At 42.4% G+C, this 23,705-nt stretch overlaps 1 protein-coding gene across 1 annotated transcript in view; it reads right to left on the bottom strand.

Moving 5' to 3' along the window:
- The window catches only part of LOC111863650 (LIM/homeobox protein Lhx3), a 507,864-nt gene that overhangs the window by 384,596 nt on the left and 99,563 nt on the right, over nucleotides 1-23,705 (bottom strand). Inside the window, exon 2 of the mRNA XM_033751147.1 lies at nucleotides 15,343-15,404. The gene's annotated coding sequence lies outside the window, so the exon portion shown is untranslated. The remainder of the gene's footprint in view (nucleotides 1-15,342; nucleotides 15,405-23,705) is intronic.

Raw genomic sequence — 23,705 nt, 5'->3', positions numbered from 1 at the left:
GATGTATTACTGTAATTCTAATTCCGTACAGAAGAGTGAACCCGACTCTTGAAAGCTCAAGAAACGTTCTGTACATCCCCACCACTTCGTTCCTGCTCCTGGCCGTTTCAATTATGTCCCGGTCTCTGTAATAGGAATGCACGTAGCCGGTATCCAGAAGTGTTTTCCTGCAATCATTTCTCCATAAAAGCAGAATTTGCAGAATATGAAAAGATTAATCTTGCTAAATACTGCCGGATGGAATGCTGACATTAAACAATTTTCCAGTAAGATAACTGTAAATTTGCCCCTGTGCTTAATTCATTAAATACCTCACCATCAAGTCGTGTGAAGGAGCAGAGGTATAGCTCCACCATTCTTAACCTCCGCACTAGGTGGACGTCAATAATCAGGCTCACGCCCTGGCCGCTTTACGCCCCACTAAAAGGGCCCCGGCACCCACTGGATAGGAGGTTGATGGGCCCCAAAAATGATGTGAAGAAGAGAATATCTTCCGGGAATCGAACCCCGTTCGCCCTGCCGGTAACATTTTGCTATGCCAACTGAGATATTGCAGCACTAACAATTTTCCAGCAACAGAAGAAAAAATCCTTGCTATGCACTGGACAGCTCTGAAACGTGTAGAAAAAATTACAGACGGAAATTCGTAGCTTCGGTGAAGAACAGAATCCAACGTTACCAGCAGATGACTATAACTTCAATCAAATGTGGGATTTACTCACTTCGCAAATGAAGAATACATTAATGAAGAAATTTCCAGTCTATCAAATATTCTTTGCTCCAACACATTTTCACTACAAAAATTGTTCTGCTGTAAACATTTCTTCAGTATTGATGGAAGCGCCCTGCTGTACTCTCTCTGTGGAAATTGAGCGCCCACTCCCACTCTTCACCCCTCCCCCTTTTCTCATGCAATTAAGACGACGGGAAGGGGGGGGTGAGCGGCTCGGCTCCAATGATTGAGGCTGAAGATAGAGTAAATCATGTCTTTTGACCCTTCAAAAAAGGAAACCTATTACTGGTAAAGAGAGTTCAGGAGTGGGAGAGTAAGAGAATGAGAGGTAACGAGGAAAAGGGGGCTGAGAGAGAGACAGAGAGAGACTGTAAAGAGGAGCTCACGTGCGAGAGAGAGAGAGAGGAAGCTACACAAGCTCGGGGGCAGCTCCATTCAACTAAAAGAACAAATGGGCTTTTCTTTCTCTCTTTCGAGTATAATTTCACGGAGGAAATTGAGAAAATCTCATCTTTTGGGTCCGTTCATTTTTCATGCCATCTCCATCACGGTATTATATATAGCGTCCAGTTCAATTAAGGGTTGTGGTCCTGAGGGATGCTGGAGCAGTAGGGGGTACTGGGGTGGGGGGACGGCATGATGAAGCAATAGGACGACGATGGGGGTGGTACTCCTGCTACCACAAGACGCAGCCTTATGATGTACCTGATTTACTCCATGCACGCTGTCCAATATTAGACGCGAATTTTACAAGAGAGAAGTGATCTGACAAGCGAGAGGCTCGAATTCTGCCTAAGAGGCAGTGCTAGTGCCTTAACTCCGTTAAACCATAATTAGTAACAAGTTTATATCAACGCATCGTTAGAATAATCGCAAAATATAAAAATAGTTATTCAATTATGTAAGATTTGAGGTTTTCACGGCGGTGACTATGAAGAATGTCGTCTTATGGGATGTAGAGCCGTGTAGATCTTGTGTGAACAAACGTTTCGGAGGAAAGTATCGCCCCCATTTTCAGGGTAGAAAAAAAGGAACCAGTGTGAGCAGGTGGCTGCAGACTCTCTGCAGATGGAGTGATTAAAGTAATAAGAGATTTCAGACTAAGGGGGCATCAAGTATGACACATGGACACAGAATACTGACGGGAGATTGTCAGGCTGGATGGCTTGGTAGATGTAGCAGCAGATGGAAGGGTAACATCTGAATGGATTTTAAGGGAATTAGGTGTTGGAGGGGGGATTGACTGAGTGTAGGGACCAGTAGCGGACTCTTCTTAAGATGGTTACGAAACCTTGCGTTCAATAAAGGCAGTTTGATCAGCTGAGCTCTACCAATAGTGTGATGTGAAGTTAGATCACTGCCATATCTCATATCCACGCATATCACGAGGTTACAAAACTTGTTCTACCTTCGTTCCATTTCGTAACTTCCCTTCCAACTCTCCTTACCATTTACTTGTGGACTAATCCCTACAATGCCGGTCACGGTAGCCGATCGGTCTGAGACATGCACACCCTTCGCTCGCTCGGAAGCCCGGATCGTGGGTTCGAATCCTACACAAGGCATAGATGTTTAGTATGTGTACGCGATGGCCACGCCATAGTTCAAGCGGTTAGTTGCTGGCTTCCCACCGCTGCGGCCCGGGTTCGATCCCGGGTCTGGTCAAGTGGCATTTGTGGTGGACAAAGTGGCGCTGGTGCAGGTTTTCTCCCAGTACTTCGGTTTCCCATGCCAATCTTCATTCCACCAATTGCTCCACAATCACCCTCACCTATCATCTGGGGCTGGTAAAATAGACCAGAAGTGGCCACAGTACAAGGGACTTAGTCCCACAAAAAAAATGTGTATACATTTATTCTGTGTTTGTGTTGTCCTGTGTTCAAAGAGAGGCCTTGCGCCGAGCTCATCACCCGTCCAAGGAGTTCTACTGTCTGTAAAGGTGATCACGAGACTGAGAAATCAGCCCTCTGCTCCAAAGCGAGAGCGAGATGAAGAAAAACAGCTTCATTATTTATTCTGTTCCGTCAGTAGTGATCAGAACTGACAGTAAGTAAGCATAGGAGCAAAAGAGAGCAGAAATGTAAGGCAGTTGAGGGTATGTTCAAGTCGGTTTATCATTATCCATCTGTTCCGAAAAAGAAAATTTGGCGTGCCTCTTGATAGCATCACTGACTGTACTTTGCTGTTCTATCAACTTCAGTAACCCTGTCTTAGCATAACTGTAGATGTCTTTCACGAACTCTTTAAAATTCTTCACCATTTTCCATTAAGTATGTTTCTATAGTTAGGGGGCACGCGGTAGCGTAGTTCGTTGACGCACTATGCTATGCGCTTTCGAGTCCCGATGAAGCGGATTTTTTTTTCAATTGACCTAATTGTTCCAGCCGCTAATTATGCAGCCACTCAAGAACTTCCCAGCATTTTTGGAACCCAAGGGCTCATTGCCGTGTTCACAAGAGTTCTCCACCGGTCCGTATTCTGTGCCAGATCAATCTAATCCATACCATCCGATCCTGTCCCTCTAAGATTCATTTTAATATTGTCAACCCACTTACATCTTGGTATTTCTAGTGGTCTCTTTCCTCCTGGCTTTCCCACCAATATCCTATATGCATTTCTCCCTTTCGCCATTTGTGCTACGTGCCCTGCACATCTCATCCTCCTTGACTCGATCTTTCTAATTACACTTGGAGAAGAGTACAAGTTACGAAAGCCCTCCGAATAATACCTACAGAGGATAATGAATGATGATGTGTGGAGAACGATTTGGTCGTCACTTCGTAGCCATCAGCTGAAGAGGCAGTATCCAGGCCGAGACTACGTATTGGGCAGCTGTGTAGAACCCCGCTGCTGTCCGACTTGTTTTGAAGGCTGGCAAGAAGCCCCAGTAATGATGTAGCAGTACGGACCCGATTTATTTTCGACTGTACAATATAAAGAAGACTGCCTGTGGATAGGACGATGGAAAGAATGATGGTCATCAAAATAATATCCCTGAACTATGGTTCATTAGCTTTGACCGACTCTAAGAGAAATGTTTTAAGATCCAGAGACACAGGGGTGACCAAATAATCTCTGCTTTTGATCCAAATATCGAAATCTCAACCTTCAGCGCCTGTCACGACTTCACACAGATCTAGTTCCCTCGGCATGTTGCAGCTGGAATGATCTGAGGCTCTGTGTGACCCTATTTTTTTTTTCCAAATTCGCCTATTGGGGGGTGGGGTCCAACTGGGTCCACTCGGCACGGCGGCCATTGATTGGCCTACTGTAGACTTTCCCGGGTGATTATGATGATAGATAATTTGGTGGAATGAAGAGTGGCAGGGGAAACCGAAGTACTCGGAGAAAGCTCGCTCCAGCGCCACTTTGTCCACCACAAATCCCACTTGACCAGACGCGGGATCGAACCCGGGCCGCCGCGTTGGGAGGTCAGAGACTAACCGCTTGAGCTATGGTGCGGCCACTGTGTGACCCTATTCTGAAGGTTCATGTGTCTTTACTGTAATCATCTGTGGTCCGCCGTTGAAGATGAAATGGTTTAGTCGACTGAATGAGTGACCCGCTGACTGAGATGGTGACTGGCTAGCTAGCTACGTTAGTGCCTTATTTGCTTGTTGACTGACTAGGCAGATGACTCAGTGGTCCGCCGTGTGCCTCGTTGCTAATCTGGATGTCTCACTGGATAAGAGGGTGGCCGGCTAGCTCAGTGTTTCTCAACCGAGGACATGTGTAAGCCTAGAGGTACTGGAGACACCCTCCACAAAGTGAACACAACTGAAAGATCAATCGAGAGATCAATGAAATTTGTAAAAGCAAGGCGCTCTCAACTATAATGATTTAACCTAAGAAGAAAACGTGGCGAATTGAATCACATCTTTGATTTTAGTGTAATGAAGATGATGATGATTATAAAAGTAATAGCCAAAAACATAACTGCGATATAATATTGAGAAATATTTATTTTATTGATAGCGGGGTGTGACTAAGTCCCTTGTACAGCGGCCACTTCTGGCCTATTGTACCAGCCCCAGATGATAGCTGAGGGTGATTGTGGAGCAATTGGTGGAATGAAGATTGGCAGGGGAAACCGAAGTACTCGGAGTAAAACCTGCGCCAGCGCCACTTTCTCCACCACAAATCCCACTTGACCAGACCCAGGATCGAACCCGGGCCGTCGCGGTGGGAAGCCAGCGACTAACCGCTTGAGCTATGGCGCGGCCGATATTGAGAAATATATCACTAAATTATTTTTTTTATTTAAGGCTAATATAGAATCACAATCATAATTACATTACTTTAACATAATTTCTAAAGTTGTAAGTAAATAAAAATGGTACATGCCTATTTTATGTTTGGTAAATCAAACGATTTGTTTGATGTGAATGGTCCCCGAGGATGAACTCAAATATCCGAAACATCCAATCCTACTAAAATGACGCAGTGATGTACAGTAGAGAATAAGAACAATACGAATTGTAAGAATTTGGTCAAAATCGAACCTGCTGTTTTGAACTCATAAGTTGACGGATATATTATGAACATACTCTCTCTATATATAACAGAATTAAAACTATCTATACAACAGTTTACTTGCATCTAACGTTTTAATGAATACATGAACGTTTAAAATCAAGATTTTCCTAAAGAGACGGAACGTAATTAAAACCAAAGATGTAAACATGTTTACACAACTCATAGTTGACTAGTCACCTATAATTAACCATTCATATGCTAAAGACGACAACTTCAGGAATAATGTTTCGTCTCTGAATATGTTATTTGTTTCACAGAGCCCGTGGACATAAACCTCTCATGTCATTGCCCCAGTTCCAAACAGAATATAAGAGATGTGTTGCATCTGAATTTCTTACAGCGCTGACTGTGGACAGTACAGTCTTCTGGGTTGTAATGCGCGAAGTGCGGCAGAAACTGTCCGCTCTCGAAAGAAAACATAGTCTTCGAAAGGTCGGAGAACTTCTGCCGGACTACACCCCAGAAGATAGTACTTCTCACATCATCCGTGGCTTCGATTGGTCGTATCTTACGCGGTAACTACCTTCTAAAAGAAGTTATTGAAGGAAAGACAGAGGGGCGGATATAAGTGACCAGAAGACGAGGAAGAAGACGCAAGAAGATGCTGGATGACCTTGGAGACAGAAGAGAATATTTTCATTTGAAGGAGAAACTCTAGATCGCATTAAGTGGAGGAACTGTTTTGGAAGAGACTGTGGACCTGTCGTCTTGACAGATTACTGATGAATTAATGAATGAATGAATGAAGGGTGAGTTACCATGAAAATATTGAAACAAGAAAGAATATTTTATTCCTGCTTAAAACAGGGAAGAACTGACAGTAGAACAAGTGGGTAAAGGAATATTTCTGGTAGCATCTTGAAGTTTTAATTACCGGATGTTATTATGCTGTGATGCTGACCACAATGGCTGCGCGGTGTTACGCATGAATTGTCTTCACTTGATCGAACGCTGGAATTGCGGGTTCGAATCCCACTCGAGGCATGGATGTTTATTTGCGTTTATTCTGTGTGTAGGTAGCTCCCTTGCTACAGGATTATCATTCGTTCAAGGAGTCTTACCCTCTGTGTAAAAATGATTACGAAACGGAAGAAGATGCCAGGACCCCAAAAAAAGTGCTGTACAAACACTGATGAGTGAATGTATGAATGAATGATGTTATGAGAATATTTTAGAATTTACATAGCACAGCAGACAATAATGGCCTCCTGAACACAATCGCAGTTTAGGAAAAAGGTGAAAGACTTCACTCAGTTCAGATCGATGACCGAAGCATAGATATATATTTAAATTTCGTTCACTGTATACTGAATGCCGCGCTCTTAATACTGGGTGTTTAATCATTCAGTACATTGTTTTAACGTCCTGCCATTTTGAGAATCACGCAACAGAATAGTTGAATGTGAATTTAATCATTGTATATAGTAGCGGAAGACTTCATCATGGTTTTAATTACTTCATTTACAATTCTTTCTGACGGACGCGATTGTTAACTGTACACCTGCAATGTACAGTTTGCATTCAATTCTGTTGACTTTTCATTTCGATATGGTTCTGTCTGCAGCCCAGCATACATCCTGCCAGTAATTCAAATCTTGCCATGTGTAATCGAACACCAACTGCAGCTGTTGGTTCAGGAATCCTTTCTTTATGTATTGAACTGACGTCACCTTGCACTTTGCATACAAATCCCAAGCGAAAAGGAATTCTAATGGACTGACACCTGACGAAGGCGGAGGCCGAACATATATATATACTGTAGATGGAGCCGGCACACCTCTGAGTCAGTAAAGTGTCTAGTCAATGAGCTAGACGACCGGGAGCAGAGGTTCGATTCTAGGTAAATATAAGCGATTCTTCTGTTCTCCAGAGTACCTCAACCGGAGCTAGGACCCATATAGCCCCCTCGTAAGTAACGGTACCAGGAACTATTTCCACGGACGTAAAGAGGACGAGGCGTGAAAATAACCGCTCATATTCATCTAGTGCCCAGACTAAGAATGTATAAGAACTCTATCTCAGTGCACCCGTGTGGCTTCATAGCGTGGAGTTTTCTTAAGTACAAAGGTAAAGCTATCCTTGTAACAGGCCGTGAAGGCTCATAGAGTTGTGAGACGTCGAGGCTCCCGCATTTCTTGTATCCAATCGGCTCACAGATGGCCGTGAGGTTCTCAGTCATACACACCGGCCGCCCTTTACACCCCAGGAAGATTCCTGGTACTCATTTCTGTCAGAGGCTGAGTCGATCTCAGGGTCATAGGACTGCTGGAAAGGTTGGGACAATTTAAAAATGCCAATGACCTCATCGGGATACTTGAACCCGCGGCCTTCCGGATTGTAGCATAGTGCCTCAACCAATTACGCTACCGCTTTCTTAAGTAGAGAGACAAATTGCCTTTACATTTGGGCAAACACTTAAACTGAAAATAGAGGCGTTATATTACGTGAACACAGCATAAATGAGACCATCTTTGCTAACTCTGTAAAGTTGTTAGTTCATGTTATAGCCGACAGAGGGGGAACGGATAGAGGCAGGAATGGAAAATGGCGCGTGTGCGTGTATGTGTAACCGGATGTATAGAGACGCCACAAACCCACAGGCGCGGTAACTCTGATTCCATAATTGGTAAATTGATGGAATTTCATTTCCAGTTATGGTGAGTGGTACAATGGTTTCGAATATAGATCCCTTCTAAGGAAAACTATTCTGTGGTTATGCAAACTCCAACATGTAATGAAAAAGTACTGCCTTCCGCGCATCGATTAGTATGACGGGAAGACAGCAATATTAAATTAAAATATTAAATTCATGAAGTTTCCTAACACTGGGAAAATCCCAGGAAGATTTTAAGTCACTTACTTACTTACTTACTTACTTACGTAAGCATCTAAGGTTCTCACAACTGTGTTTATGATGGGTGCTATCTTCTGCTATATAACGCCGTAAGAGATTCCACTTTTCAGGACGTACGTAATTATTAATGATCACAGGAGAAGCCAGTTTCTATGGTGCAATCATATATGACCATAAGACAAACCAGTTTCCATGGTATAATTACTTATGACCACAGAAACCAGTTTCTATGGTGTAATTTTGTCTGACCCTAAGAGAAACCAGTTTCCATGGTATAATTATTTAGGATGACAGGAGAAGCCAGTTTCCATTGAGCAAATAAAACTGACCGAAAGAGAAACCAGTTTCTCTGGCTCAAGGTTGAGAGCGAATATAGCGACCGAAGAACTCCGGTTACCGAACGAAGCCAGCCGAGTCTCCTCCCCCTTTCAGACAGTGTAACTCGTAGTAATGCGCCTCGACAGGCTACAATTTAATGTATTGCCATTTCGTCTCCTGCAGAAACACAGAGCTGTAGCGAGCAGCTTTTCTATGCTACAACAACGAGGTTTTAACGGCAGCACATCTAAAAGCTTTAGTAAGTTTGAAATCCTCACTCCCTTCCATGTTATGTGTGTACAATGCCTGCTTAGAATACATTACAACCAAAAACAGAATGCTTTATACTGCAGAGATATAGGATGACATGCATAAAACTTGACATAGCCTACTTTGCCTCGTCTTCTCTGAGAATTCTTGTTCATTCCGTATTTTTTTTCTCTTCACGCGATACATGTTCAGCAAAGCAAAAACAGTGACTGAGGATAAAGGGTACGAACGTCTCGTTTACAAATACCGTCTCCATCTTCAGGGTAGAATAAAAACAACAAGATCTGATTGTCACCTGGTCATTTCTGGGTTGTAACGCCGTGTAGTTGGATAGAAAGCGATCGACGTTTCGGAGGAACGTACCGTCTCAACTTTCGGGTGGAACAGTATTAAGAAGAATGTAACAAGAAAAATATTATTGTTCCTAGTTTGGTTGTCTCGCTGTTCGAACGTGAAGATGTAGATAATAGGTTCCTCCGAAACCTCGGCAGACTTCTACCAAATCATACGGCGTTAAAGCACTGGCCACCGTGCTCTTCACTGTCATAGCTGTGAGGTCCTCAGATCTTTCATAGATTGACTGTGTCTGGAACAAGGTACTAAACACAGTACTTCAACATACTGACGCATGTTGAATACAGCGCGACAAATAACTTAACGTTATTTCGACAATCTCTACGCAACGGTCTGTTGGTATTCGATTTGTCGCTATGGGAACTCAACGATTTCCACGTATTCGTTGTCGCGGAAGTGTCCCCGTTCTAGCCGTTGCGCAGCGATGGACATACTGTAACTGTCACATTGCTCCCTTCTAAAAGTTGTTCGTCTTCGGGGCGCTACCTCTTCCGGATTCCAAACACGTGATAATATGAAGGGGGAGGTGTCCCCGGGACGGAAACCATGCGCATTATGTGGAGCGTGAAGGTTTGTACACTTCACCAAACTACTAGAGTATATTAGGGTAAAAGTAAAAAAGTAAAGCTATCCCTGTAACGGGCCGTGGAGGCCCATAGGGTTGTGAGACGTTGAGGGTCCCACATTATCTAGACAATCGGCTCAAAGATGGCGGTAAGGTTGTCAGCCTTACGCGCCTACCGCGAAGACGAAGACAGAGAACCTTTGGTGGGTGCTATGACCGAGACTGCACTATGCAGGAGGAATCACGCGCAGAAACGGGTAACAAATTTTATAATTACAAGCTTATAGTGTCTTCTAGCGTCATTATATAAAGCTCGAGTATGTATCGTATGATTTACGGAAGTCCCTGCCTTTATCACGGTCGATAAGTGAAATATGTTTATTATGGCAGCAAACTGGTGACGTCTGTGTTTGTATATTTACAATTCAATGTGATTACATTAACCTCCAACAAGTCATTTTGACAATGGGAGATAATAGATTCTGATTCGCGAGGAAACCGAATTAAGGCCGGTTGGTTTGAAGCAAGTCTGACCGTCACGGTAATATGCAACGTGTGACGCTCGGAATCAGATACTATGCGTGTTCTCGAAAGGAACGCAGCCTTGCAGGACGATGTATGCCCCTCATAAATTAGTAACGTAGTTTCCAGCTTTCATTGCCTCAATATCAAGATGGTCTTCCTGTGCATTACTTTACGGTGCTCTGAAAAGCTCGAATCGGCAGTAAGTGGCGATCAGTGGTCACTTTTCGTTTAAGACATTAGAACGTAACGTCATATTTTGCATAAAATTAAGGCAAATGCTTGCTTTTTGGTCCACTTTTCTTATTTTGAAAGAATAAAATTAGGCACATGAGATCATTATGCCGTCTATGTGCGTGTAAGTATATTACCCTGCCGTTGCTAGACAACGGTTCGGTAAACGCATTCCCGCTGCAACGAATATGTGCGCAACAACAGAACTTCTTGTTAAGATGTAGACCAATGCTTTGTAATAAAGCAGCGACCATTCCGCGGGAAACCGTCAAGGATTTGTCTGAAGGCTCCCAGAACAGTCAAAGAATAAAATATGGGCATGAGTCCGTGGGACTAGGAATCAGCAATCACTTTGCTGGCTACAGCATACAGCTATTTAGCAGTCAGCTGTCAGTCCGTTCCGCGTCAGTTTTACGAGTTAGCGCTGATGCTCTACTTGACGCCTTACATATATGCTGACCGCAGAGTCTGCAAACAGACGAATCGGCACGTCAGAGTCTTAATACAATGCAGTTGTCTTTCTAGAAATTTAAAGTTACCAAAGTTAGGTATTTCATTCAAAGTTTATATTTTTTTTTTCCTTGGCACCACAGCCCCAGTGGGCCTAGGCCTACCTCCATGAACTTCGATCACTTCAGTTTTTCTAGATTTTACACATACGGTAGGACTCCTTCCCTTCCCTCCACTACAACCACTTCCGCATACACCTTATCTCTACCACCCACCTCCCGCCCTTGCATCGACTTTAATCTTACATCACCAAATCAGTCGTTGTTTACATTCCCTACAGAACGGACAATTCTTTGTAAGACGAGGCACCGACTAAATAGTAAGTAAATAATACTCCGGGAGGGACTTTAAGCCGTGGGTCCCGTGTCGTAAATTTACGGCACGTAAAAGATCCTAATGTCTCTAGGAGACCTCTGAGCAAAATTAGGAAACAATTTCCCGCCCAAGTAGTTTCCAATGTCTCTAGTAGATGGGGGAAATATCAGGTACCGACGGCCGACCTCGTTGGCTGAAAGGGGCTGATAGCACGCACCAGTACCGGTAGGGTATGGCGACAGTAGAATTAAAGGGGGGACGCACAATGGACCAATAACTGGTGTAAGTGCATGGGGAAATCCACCCCCTCTAACAATAATAATAATAAGTAAATATTACACTATATCTTCAATACCAAAATAAATTGTTAATTATAACAAAATTTAATACTATTACTTTCATACCATTTTCAGATTAACATTAATATTACTATATCTATATCACGAGCCTCCAATAACAGTTTCTTATATATACACAAAATATAGAATACTCCAATTTGTCCGTGGGAACGCAATGAATTCACAAAAACCAACGGTTGACTCGATGATGTAAATCATCAATCGGAGAATTTTACTCTTGTTTTATACTATAAATTTTGTTTATAATCTAATTTATTCTATGTTTACGCCAAGTATTTTAATATAATTAATATTATCGAATCCAATTTTATTAGTACTGCAGTTCACTGGTTGTATATATGTTGGCCATGTAGTTGCCTGATGATGACTTTTAATAGCCGAAACATGCAGCAGAGCCAAACTAGGCACTGACCTTGATATAGTTGTGTTGTGACGGTTTTAATAAAGAAGTTGTATATTGAAAATGTAAATACATTAAACCTTTAAAGACTGAATTTCTTTTAAATTATATATAAAAATTCAGTTTGTACCTCACAGGAAAGATCACTTCTCCGCTACAAGGACCAACCAGTTAAGGCTGCTTAGGGGAAAAAGTCACTGTTTATTGTGATAACCATATGAGACATATACCAGTAGATACAATCTGCTGACAGAATTTAGAGATTTATTACGAGTATGTTAAAGCATGTGGTGTGTATAGCAACCACTGAACTTTATATAAGGTTAAAATCCATATAGGTGAACATTTGTATGATAATTTTCTATTAAAATGATCTAAAACAAGGAGATGCTCTATCGCCACTGCTTTTTATCTCTGCTTTAGAATATGTCATTAAGAAAGTCCAGGGAAACGAGATGGGACTCGAATTAAATGGGATATAACAGCTGCTGGTCTATACTGATCATATAAATGTACTGGAAGATAAGAGAGATATGGTAAGGAGTAAGGGGTAAGGAGTAAGGAGGTTGGTCTAGAAGTAAACAGAGAAATCTAAGTATATGTTGCTGCCTCGTCACCAGAATGCAGGGCAGAATCATAATACAAAGATAGCTAACAGATCCTTTAAAAATGTGACACAGTTCAGATATCTTGGAACGACAGTAACAAATCAAAACCTGATTCAAGAGGAAATGAAGAGGAAATTGATTTCGGGTAATGCTTACTACGATTCAGTCAAGAACCTTTTGTCTTTCCGTCTGATGGCCAAAATCATAAAAGTTATAATACACAAAACTATAATTTTGCCTGTGGTTCTGTACGGGTGTGAAACTTGGTCTGTGGCATTAACGGAGGGAAAAAGACTGAGTGTGTTTGAGAACAGGGTGTTGGGGAGAATACTAGAACCGAAGAGGTATGAGGTCACAGGAGATTGGAGAAAATTGTGTAATGAGGAGGGATGAACACAGATGCTGAGGAATCTACATTGTTGGGATCAGCTACTAGGCAACGACTGCTAAAGCCATAGAAGACTATATGTCTGTTGTAGTTCAGTGATTTGTTAAGTACGTATATTCGTGTGGAGATCTTGTAAAATTGTAAGAATTCAAATCCAGGACAACCAACGTCAAGTGGAATACTCAGTAAAATCGCAAATATGAAGCTCGAGAAGCGACAGATAATCACTCAATCTCAGTCATGTTTGAATCTGAGTATAGTTTTTAGCCTACTTTTTTAAACTAGGCTTATGCGATCTCCTTCCTTACTGTCTGTGTGTTCCCCAATCCCTACTAGGCAACGAGGTCTCTTCTTCGGCGAGAGGAAAGATCTGCCTTTCAGTGTAGGCGCTCTGGCTGAGCAGAGCAGAGGACCACCTCATCCCTCCCTCTCAGACAGACTGAATATTGTCTGTGCTGAACATCTACGTAAATATATCGGGGCGGACCGAAGAGAGAACACTAAGTGTAACACCCAAAAGAGTGTGAGCGGACCGAAGAGGGAACACTAATTGTAATATCCAAAAGAGAGAGGAGACGGCCACTGCTAAGAAACAGCGATAAACACGTTACTACCGTTTCTCAGCAATATACACATTACACAACTCTTTAATGAACCGTCACAACACAGCAAATAATAAAACATCAAAGTCAGCGTACAGCTGTGGCTTTGCTACATGTTTCAGTCGTTGTTTGCTTTCCATGCAATACGGACAATTCTTCTTAATGACGAGGCAGCATTACACAATTCAATAATTGCTACACCATGGGCCTCTCTTAAAATCTTCTATATCAAGTAATATCGAATTTTCCTATTGTCTATGGAAACGCACAAAAAGTATATCTAACGACTGATTCAATGTTTTTGAAAACATCTTTAATATTTTATCTTGTTATAATAATTCCAATTTTTAATTTTTATATAATCTGAACTTTTGTATTTGTATATAAGCAATTTTAAAATTGTACGATTAATAGTGTTATATCCATTTTATGATTGCAGTTAAATGGTAGATTTTTGTTGATATGTATTTGCCTGATGATGGCCGATAGTGGCCGAAACATGTAGCAAAGCCACAGCTGTACGCTGACTTTGATGTTTTACTATTTGCTGTGTTGTGACGGTTCATTAAAGAGTTGTATATTGTAGCACAGCAGGATGCATGAAATTAAGAATATACACATTATTGTGCATGTGTAAACACGTCCAAATGTTTTTAAATATGCTTTCCCTATCTTAGCGTCGTTTTCTGTGCGGTGCGTATCGTATCAAAGAACTGCAGGGAATTACAGTAGTTCATCCCATAGCTCCTTGTGTTACGTCCAGCCTAATCTATTTGTTCTAACAGTTACAGGATTGTGAAGTTTACGCAGATGATGTGGATAATATGTTTCAAGGGCTTGTGAGTGAGGAGAAACTCGATGGTGATAATCAACTTTGTCGTTCAGAGACTAAAGAAGGCAATGAGCTATAAACTTAGTTCTGTTCAATGAGCTGTTTGACTACAATAAATCCAAGAAATTTAATGACCCAGGAACTTAGAAACGTTTACTTACAGATAAAAGGGTAAAGCTACTGCTGTAACAGGCCGTGGAGGTACATAGGGTTGTGAGACGTCGAGGTTCCCACATTTTCACGAGACAATCGGCTCACAGATGGCGGTGAGGTTGCGAATCTTATGCGCCCTTAACCTCCAGAAAGATTCCTGGTACTCAGTTCTGTTAGAAGTTGAGTCGACCCCAGGGCCATAATACGGCCGGAAGGATTAGATAAATTGAAAAATCCAATAACCTCATCAGGAATCGAAGCCGCTACCTTCCGGTTTGTAGTATAGTGCCTCAACCAACTACGCTACCGCGTGGCCCAATTTACTTACAGTTAATATATATGTAGCAGGTCTACGGTGTTACAATGGTTATAGTGAAGTGTGGAAGTACTTGGTTGAGGCCATATGCTACAAGCCGGAAGGTCGCGGGTTCTATTCGCCAAGAGGTTATGGGACTTTTTCAATTTATCTAATCCTTCCAGCCGCACTAAGGTCCTGGGGTTGACTCAGTCTCTAACAGAAATGAGTACATGGAAATTTCCTGGAGGGCCAAGGGCGACCGGCGCGTAAGGCTGACAACCTTACCGCCATCTGTGAGCAGACTGTCTAGAGAAAATGTGGGAGCCTCGACGTCTCATAAGCCGATGGGTCTCCACGGCCTGTTACGGGGATAGCATTACCTCTCTGTCTTTTACAATGAAGTGAACTTAACCTGTAACTCGTTACAATGCGTAGATACATGGCATTATCTTATACAGACGTAGATTATATGAGAAATGGAATGTACTCACTTTACTTCAGACGTGCAGGCACTTCTGAATCCTAAGTTCTCTTAAACACAGTCCTCGGCATCCTACAACAATAAGAAGGCATGTATCACGTACACACAATATACTGCTGAACAGACTTCAGTAATATAATTTATTTATCTTCCTCACTGCGTACACACGTGTTCTGGGAATTATTTTACCTCTATCCAAGCACGTATGGTAGGGGTAAAGCAAAAGTAGCGGGAGGGTGACTACTCACATTCCTCTAGTATTGGTACGAAGACTGCCTGGACATGTACCCTCATTCCTCATATAAACCATCACAGCCTGGCCTCGTAGAAAGGGGTCATTCTTTGCCTCATTCTCAATTCCTTATTTTCCTGTCTTTCTTTTGTTACTTCCCTTTCTTTCAGGTAAAGATTTCTTCGAATAGTTCTATCTTCTGGGACATAACGCCGTGTAGTCCGCTGGAAGTCAACCGACGTTTCGGAAGAAAATGTTGCCGCCAGCTACATGTTCGAAGAATGATCCAATGCAGAAACCAGCGTGAAGTAGGTAGGCTGCTTGCTGGTTTCTTCCTTGAATTATTCTTCGACCCTGAAGATGGAGGTGACATATTCCTCCGAAATATCCGACGACTTTCGCCGGACTACACGGCGTTATATCCCAGAAGACACAACTCTTCCTAACCATCGCTATGAGTACTTCAAAACCTAAATTCTTTTTTTCATTTATCTATTTAAGTGTTTGTACTTATTATCGATAACCTCAAAAGTTGGCACTAACTTCGCTGACAAGCGACGGTCGCTCGGTCGGTATAGTTCGCTTGCGGACTAAAGGCTACGGAGTTTTTTGTTTGTTACTTATTATCCACTTGTTTATTTCCGTTGGGGTGCATTTCATGAACCTGCATATAGGGTACTTCTCCCCGAGCGAGTCGTTACATAGCAAATCTAAGCATAAGGAAGGGCCCTTTACCCTGGATGAATTTCTCTCGTCCTTTTCCTCTATACATTAAAATAAAATGGCCGTGATCTTAACTTGATCTGGGGAAATTAAAGCAAGTGCAGAAATATAACACAGTCACTGGAGATGAAGTACTTGGGAACACGCTAAAAGCTGCATTAGACTAGACAATGTTAAAAACCATCATGTTTACTTTTCAAAACGCAACGTTTAGGAGACTGGATTCTGTCTCCGTCCTCAGGTGAAACCTACTCAGTTGGGCCCAATCGATAGAGCTAGTCCCTATCGCCCTCCGTCCTCAGGCTATCTTTTGGGCCCAACTGAGTAGGTTTTCCCTGAGCACGGAGACAGAATCCAGTGTCCGAAACGTTGCGTTTTGAAAAATAAACAGGACAGTTTTCAAATATAGACAAGACGATGGATAATGTCCGAAAACAACGTACCCTCGTCATAAACTTTTGGATCTTATAGACTATGTTAAGAATGAAGATGCAGGATCTACTAAAAAAAACTTTGGATTTTACACTAGACTTTACATTTATCGCGCATAACACGTAACTACGTCCGTTAACTACGTAAAATAAGGATACGCACAATCTGTGTCAGTGACGTTTCAGTTTACGATTGCACTGTCAAGTACCAGCATAGTCGCCGGTCGCAGTAACCGCGCGGTCTAAGGCATCAAACGTCTTCGCCCGCCCGAACACTGGGATCGTAGGTTCGAATCCCACTCGAGGTATGTATGTCTGTGTGCGTTTATGCTGTCCTATGTGTGCAGGTAGCGGCCTTGCATCGGGCTGATCCCCCGTCCAAGGTCCAACAAAGAGGATTATAGAGCCATTGATAAATATATATCAACAACGACGTATCAGCTTTTGTTCCTTAGTTGCAGGGGTTCGAAATCAGGCACTCTTCTTTTTGTTATGCCCTGTATTAGGAAATAACTTAAAAATACTGTCAATACAAATGAAATAAAACAACAGATAAGATAAAGGCGAAGAGGAAGTTAGAGAATATGAAGCGAACATTTGACGTGGAAACGGGATCGACTGCGTAGATCACGAAATGGAGAAGAAAATCCGCGATTTCTTGTGATACAAAATAATGTATCTACACTAAACCGAAACATGCACTAGTTTTAGTACAGTATTGTACTGCGCAGCACGAAACGCCATCATTTATGACATATTTATTCTCATACGAGTATTGCTTGCAGAACATCTAAACACGGCCATCGCGTCTCTGCTACATTTCCTACCCCAGAAAGAAGAAGAAAAGAAAGAGACATGCATACCTAATGCACATACCCTCTAATAGTAGTACAACAAGAAGCTGATGGAGTCTGCCGATGTGGGAGGGGAGGTGGGGTGAATGGAGTGTGGCTATTGGAGGTATCTGGATTCTGTCTGTGAATGTGCATGGCTCATGTTAGAATGCCAAATAACTACTACTTTGTAGCAGGAGATACTCCCCTAGTAGAGTTGTGTGTCTTACGTCCTGGCTGAGGGGATGCAGATGTGTAGGAGAGGCGAACAGCCATCAATGAGATATCATCCCAGTAGTTCGCGAGTCGATGAGATAGAGAGTTTGTATTGCGCATAGAATTTGCAACAGAAACATCTGATCACTACATGTAATTTCGACCTGTTTCTTGCAGATTCTTTTCGAAAACATCGCCCTGAGATCCTCAAACCCAATACAGCGCCCTACATTCATTGCAGTGGAAGCTGAACAATCACAGGGCATATCAAGAGACCGGTAACCTCTGATGCCCATGAACGGAAGTACTGTCATGTGACTATTGACGGGAGTTGGATTGGATGATTGGATTTATTGCACGTCATATATTTGCAACTCGGGACTATATGTATAATAGCGCTATCGCTAATCTACATACTATACAGTTCACCGTTACACACGCAATAGAGTTCTCAGTATTCATTAGTCGTATCCTGGCAACGGATTTATAACAGTTTCACTGTCACTTCAAATTACACATGATGTCTTCTTTTCATAGCCCAATTCATTTCTTGTCGTTCCTTCTCCATCACCTTTGACTGCCATCTACAGAACGCAACCCAATTCTCGACAGCTCCCTCAACTAAACTCTCTCAACTTCTGAAAACTTCCTGTTATATAGCCTCGGGGTGGACCCAAAGGAAAACACCGTCTTCTATTGTCCCGTATTTTTTATGAGTGTTTACTGATCCACTGTCTAGCAATAGACGTCCTATTGCTGCGTGCGTTGGCACCCGCGTGATGTCTTTACCGAACCGTTGCCTATCAATGGATCTATGAGTCACAGTATGGTAAGAAGCTGTGGAGTAGTGGTTGTAGCTGCCCTGTGGCAGGGAGAGTGACAGACTGTAACTAAGACCCCTGACTGACTCTCAAACACACACACCACATAATGCGTATCTCACTTAGTGGACTCCATCAAGTCCAGTCCGCATTCTGTTGAGAACGGGCAGTGCCGGCATTATAGCAGCTGAGAAGAAATGCAACAGAAGAACGTACTATAAAAGAAATGAAGATATACTAAAAATTTAGGAGCAAAAAAAAAATATAAAATAATAACCAGCTGGAATCAATTTATAGGCAGAATGAAACGAAAGAGGCTTCCCAAATTATTAAAAAAAAATTCAAACCACATCGATAAGAAAATCTATGGAAAACTCTGAAGAGACTTTTACATAAAATGAGCCGGAAAGGGACAATAAGTGGCGAACCTACCCGTTGAAATAACGGCAGCAAGGTATCAGAAGAAATTCTGGAGCAAAATTTCCCACATTCTTTCGAATGATTCAATAACAAATTCTCGGAAGAACTAATTGCCTACTTTCCTTTGATGGAACATGGACCGCACAGAAAATGACCCCTCCAACAATTCTTCGTAGCCACATGAAAGTGTTTACAGAGTCCTAGACAAGCCTTTTCTATCTCAAAGTTATTCTAGAAGAATCTGAGGTTTTCACAGCGTTGGTTATGAACAGTTCTACCTTCTGGGATATAACGCCACGTAGTGTGTGGAAAGTAAACTGACGTTTCGGGGGAACGTGTCGCTTCTATTTTCAAATCTTGCTCTGGCACTTTTAGCTATCTACTTTTACCCTGGTTTATTCTTTGAACCTGACAATGGAAGTGACACATGCCTCCGAAATGTTGGTTGACATTCAACGATCTACCTACCTACCCAACTATGGCTCTACAACCCTAATGGACCTTGGCCGCTTTTTCAGTTTCTTAATCTATACACAATCTGCAGGACCCCTTGGGCGGGAGATTAGCCAGTCGAAAGGCTGTTACATACACACTGAATAAAACAAAGAATAAATGCACAGAGACATCCATACCTGGATTGGGATTCGAACCCACAATCCCAGCGTTCGAGCGGACGAAGACGGTTCATGCTTTAGATAACGTGGCCAATGTGATCGGCCATTTCAACGGACTACGTGGTGTTAAATCCCACAAGATGTAACTGCTCATGTTCTAGAAGGTGCACGCATGGAGTATTCCAGTAGTTGAGTCTGAGAGAGCATGACTGATTGTCACTATTGCGCAACTGAGAGGGACTAAGTATAAACGTGCATCGCCTAGAACTCAGAACGTCTGCCTCTGTCCACTCTTACATAATAATCTCGTTAATGACGCCCCAATATCTCATAGCTTTTAGATCTCGCGTTGAGCGGCGAGAGGTTAATCAATCTCAACAGGGGTTAGAAAAAAAAATCACCCCAATTACTTCACCAGTAGAGTCGGGATGGCTTAGTCCGTTTTGTTATTGGTTACGGGCTGAGCCACAGGGGTTCAATTCCCAAGAGAGACAGAAGATTTCTATCTTCATGACTATGTCCAGACCGACTATGGGGACAACCTAAGGGCTCTTTTGGGTCTTCGCCGGGGGAATGAGTGGCTGGAGTATGGAGAACAAGAATGCTTGGAGTTATATATCCACACCTCCATACGTCTTCATGGCGCGGAACTGGGTTAAACACAGGTAGAAATATAAATTAACCACTGGTCCATTAACCTCAAATATCGAATGATTTGCAGTTATGAAGCCGGATTTCGGCTCCAACGAAGTTCACTTCTCGGACTAACGGCCGAAGAACCGTGTACGTGTTCGTAAGTCATTAACATGAGAACTGTCTGCCATCTGCGCTGTGAAACAAATCTAATTTCTAACCTAATCTAAGATACAATTCCAGAACTTGCCTGAAGGGGCTGAGGGAAGTCATGAAAAACCTTAGTAGCTGTTCTGTAGAAAGAGATACGAAACTGGAACCTTCCGAACACGAAGCAGAAATGCTACCCACTCTAATCGGTCACTGCAAGCCTTTCGGATATATTTGTACGTATCTCATTACCAGTACATATCTTAACCATAAGCCTATTATATGTATCTGTAGGGAGGCAGTGCATGTTAGGGCAATGAAACTGAGGAAGAGGCGGACATGCGCAGAGGTCTGCGCACGCGACATAACACCCGCAACTTCACCAGCCGACCACTAGAGAACTCATTTTCCTCCAATCTGATTAACCAAATAGTCAACCCGATTGTGTTTTTATCCACCCCTCATACTGGGTATCGTGTCAAGAAGATTACAACAAAAAGAGAGAGAGAATATAACCAATTAAAGAGTTGATAAATGAGGAACCCCGGGGCGTATTGGATTCCATTGTCGAGAGTTTTGCTGAGTAGTTCTCAGTGCGGCCGGCAGGCGACCCGATCCACCTTGATTGCAGAGAGGGGTAGAGAGATAGGGTTAGAATCCCCATGTGAGAGACTGGGGAATATTTTTAATCAGACATTACCACCCTGATGTAACCACGGCACTCTAAATGCAGTTTATACTCTGTGGAAGCGAGAGATAATTTTAGTATTCATCTGAATACGATAAGTTCTATCGAGATGCCGTACTTCAACGCTAAAAGCCGGAAGTCTACTGAGTCATTTAACGACTGCGTTTCAACCCCATCGATTACAGAGTGTTGAACGGGTTATAAAGGCTGAGTAAGTAAGAATATTGGACTCAACGGACTCCAAAAGGTGATAATTAGTGTATTTATAATTCATTTAACGACACTGCCAGTATCAAACAGAGTCCATTGTTAGGACAGTGAAACCGGAAGGTTGCGGAGGAAGTGCTTGTGGCTTATTTGAGGAATCTGTCTGGAGGGAATTAGAGATAAATTTGGTGGTGACAGTCGAGGGCGTAAACATGATTCGCTTGACAGTTCAGCTGGCATAGCGAGAGGGTAACGGGTTGGACAACCGAGGAATCGGGGTTCGATTCCTGACAGTGAAACGAGATACTTATTCTCTGCTCACGATTCAAACTGCCTCCGGAGCCCACCCACTCGTCTACGTTATAGGTACTGGAGGTAAGGAGGCTGCAGCTTGAAGCTGACCGCTCATCCAATGCCATACGTCTTCATGGAACGTTAAGTGTTAATTCCACGCCTCCGAAATAATAAGCAGCAAGGGCTATCAATAAACCTTCTCGTGGGAAATGACAAAGAAATCAATCAAGATAATCAATATTCCCACCTAGAACTTAGCTGTGACCTTCAGATTACGGAGCAGAGATCACTCCCTTAGTACCTAATATACTTATCTATTTTATTGAATAATTATGGGGGGGTCACATGTACGTCACATTTTCCGAAATTTCGACATAATGAAACATTTTAATTTTACAGGTAAAACTGTCCATCTGTTGTAGAAGAGCCATAGCACAAAACATTAACTGCGGCATGAGACAGAGGTAAGTTGTCAGCTTCACGCCCCAGCCGCATTACTCCCAGCGAAATAGTCCCGAATATCCACTGAAAAGGAGTGTGGGTGGAACGCAGAAAGTTCTGGACAGTAGAAAAAAGATTAAAATCTGCTTCTGGTGTAGGAAATGGAGCCAGTAGCCTAGTCACCGTACCCACTCAACTAAATGGAATAAGTTTAATTACTGAGGCCAGTCTTGGTAGCCGAGCGGTCTAAGGCAGGTACTGTCTTCGCTCGCTCGGAAGCAGGGATCCTGGGTTCGAATCCCACACAAGACATAGATGTTTGGTATGTGTATGTGTTCATTCTATGTTTGTATTGTCCTGTGTTTAAGTAGAGGCATTGCGACGAGCTGATCACTCGTTGAAGGAAGTCCTACCGTCTGTAAAATGATCAAAAAAAAACTCGACACCGTAAAGGTATAAGAGGAACGGATTAAGTAAGTAAATTACTGAGCATGAGTACTAAATGTAATTAATAATTTTATTATTTAAGTAATTATTAATTTTAATTGCAGGTTTCCTCTATTTAAGCTTATTTCAATACATCCAACACGTATTCTACTATTTACGTCATAAAGGAATGACAATATTTTATTTCAACATGTCACTTTAAACTTCTCAGCAGTCAACACTGCAAGTGTGGAAAGAGAGGCATTAAACGATTTCCCAGACGAACAACTCAACAGTTGTGATGTTAGGAAACTGGGTCATAATTTTTCTCACTGGATCATATTACTGCATATAAAAAGAATTTTTGAGGGGGGTGGGGGGTGAGAGAAAACTCACCAGATCACAAACAGAACAATTTGTCTTCGAGAAAGAGAGAAAGAGACAGTCTACATCAAAAGTCAAAGGCGTTTCGGTCCCAGTTCTCTCTCGGCTGTCCCCACTCCTACACCCTTTTCTACTCATTCATTGCTCGCTTACAGGGCTGATCTCTGGTATTAAAGTTACAAGAATTACCGCAACTTAAAACCTGTACCCATTCATCTAATTTTCTAGCTTCCTAAATCTAAAGGGTTTCGTGAGTCGCCTCCCTTCCCACTGGTCAACCCTTACAAATATTTTGGTTGACATTCTGTATGTAGCAATTGGTGTTTGTCTTTCTATGAGAACAAGTCTTACTGTTCTAGAAGAGTGATTCCCAGATGGGTTCCTGAGGAAACCCAGGGGGCCACACAGGGATAACTTTACTTTGAATCTAATATAATTGACAGTATCTGTAATGCAGCAAAGGGTTACGTACATGTAGAAGTAGTTTTTGGGTAAATTTGGAATCACTACAATTAGATGTAAGATGGAAAAAACACAAAAAACTAAACTAAAACTGCATAGTAATAAGGACATGAACCGGAGAGCTGGGGTTACAAGGAAGTAAAAGAAATTCCTGACTAATCAGAATGTTAACACGACAGCGGGAACCGCTGACAATACGGAAGGGCTATAAGAAAGGTGTCATAAGCACTAAGGCAGACGAAAAATGCTGAGTAGGAGGAGGCGGCTTACCAAAAGAGTCAACCCCTTCTCGATTGACAACCAATAATCAAGCTACACCGACCCAAAATCACGTCAGGGTAGGAGGACCCCTATACCCGGAAGACAACGAGTCAGCATAGCAGAGGTTATAAAAACCC

This window comes from Cryptotermes secundus, unplaced genomic scaffold (assembly GCF_002891405.2).
Source record: "Cryptotermes secundus unplaced genomic scaffold, Csec_1.0 scaffold234, whole genome shotgun sequence".
NCBI classification, from domain to species: Eukaryota; Metazoa; Arthropoda; class Insecta; order Blattodea; family Kalotermitidae; genus Cryptotermes; species Cryptotermes secundus.
The sequence above is the reverse complement of the archived record's forward strand: the minus strand, read 5'-3'. Positions and strand labels throughout refer to the sequence as shown.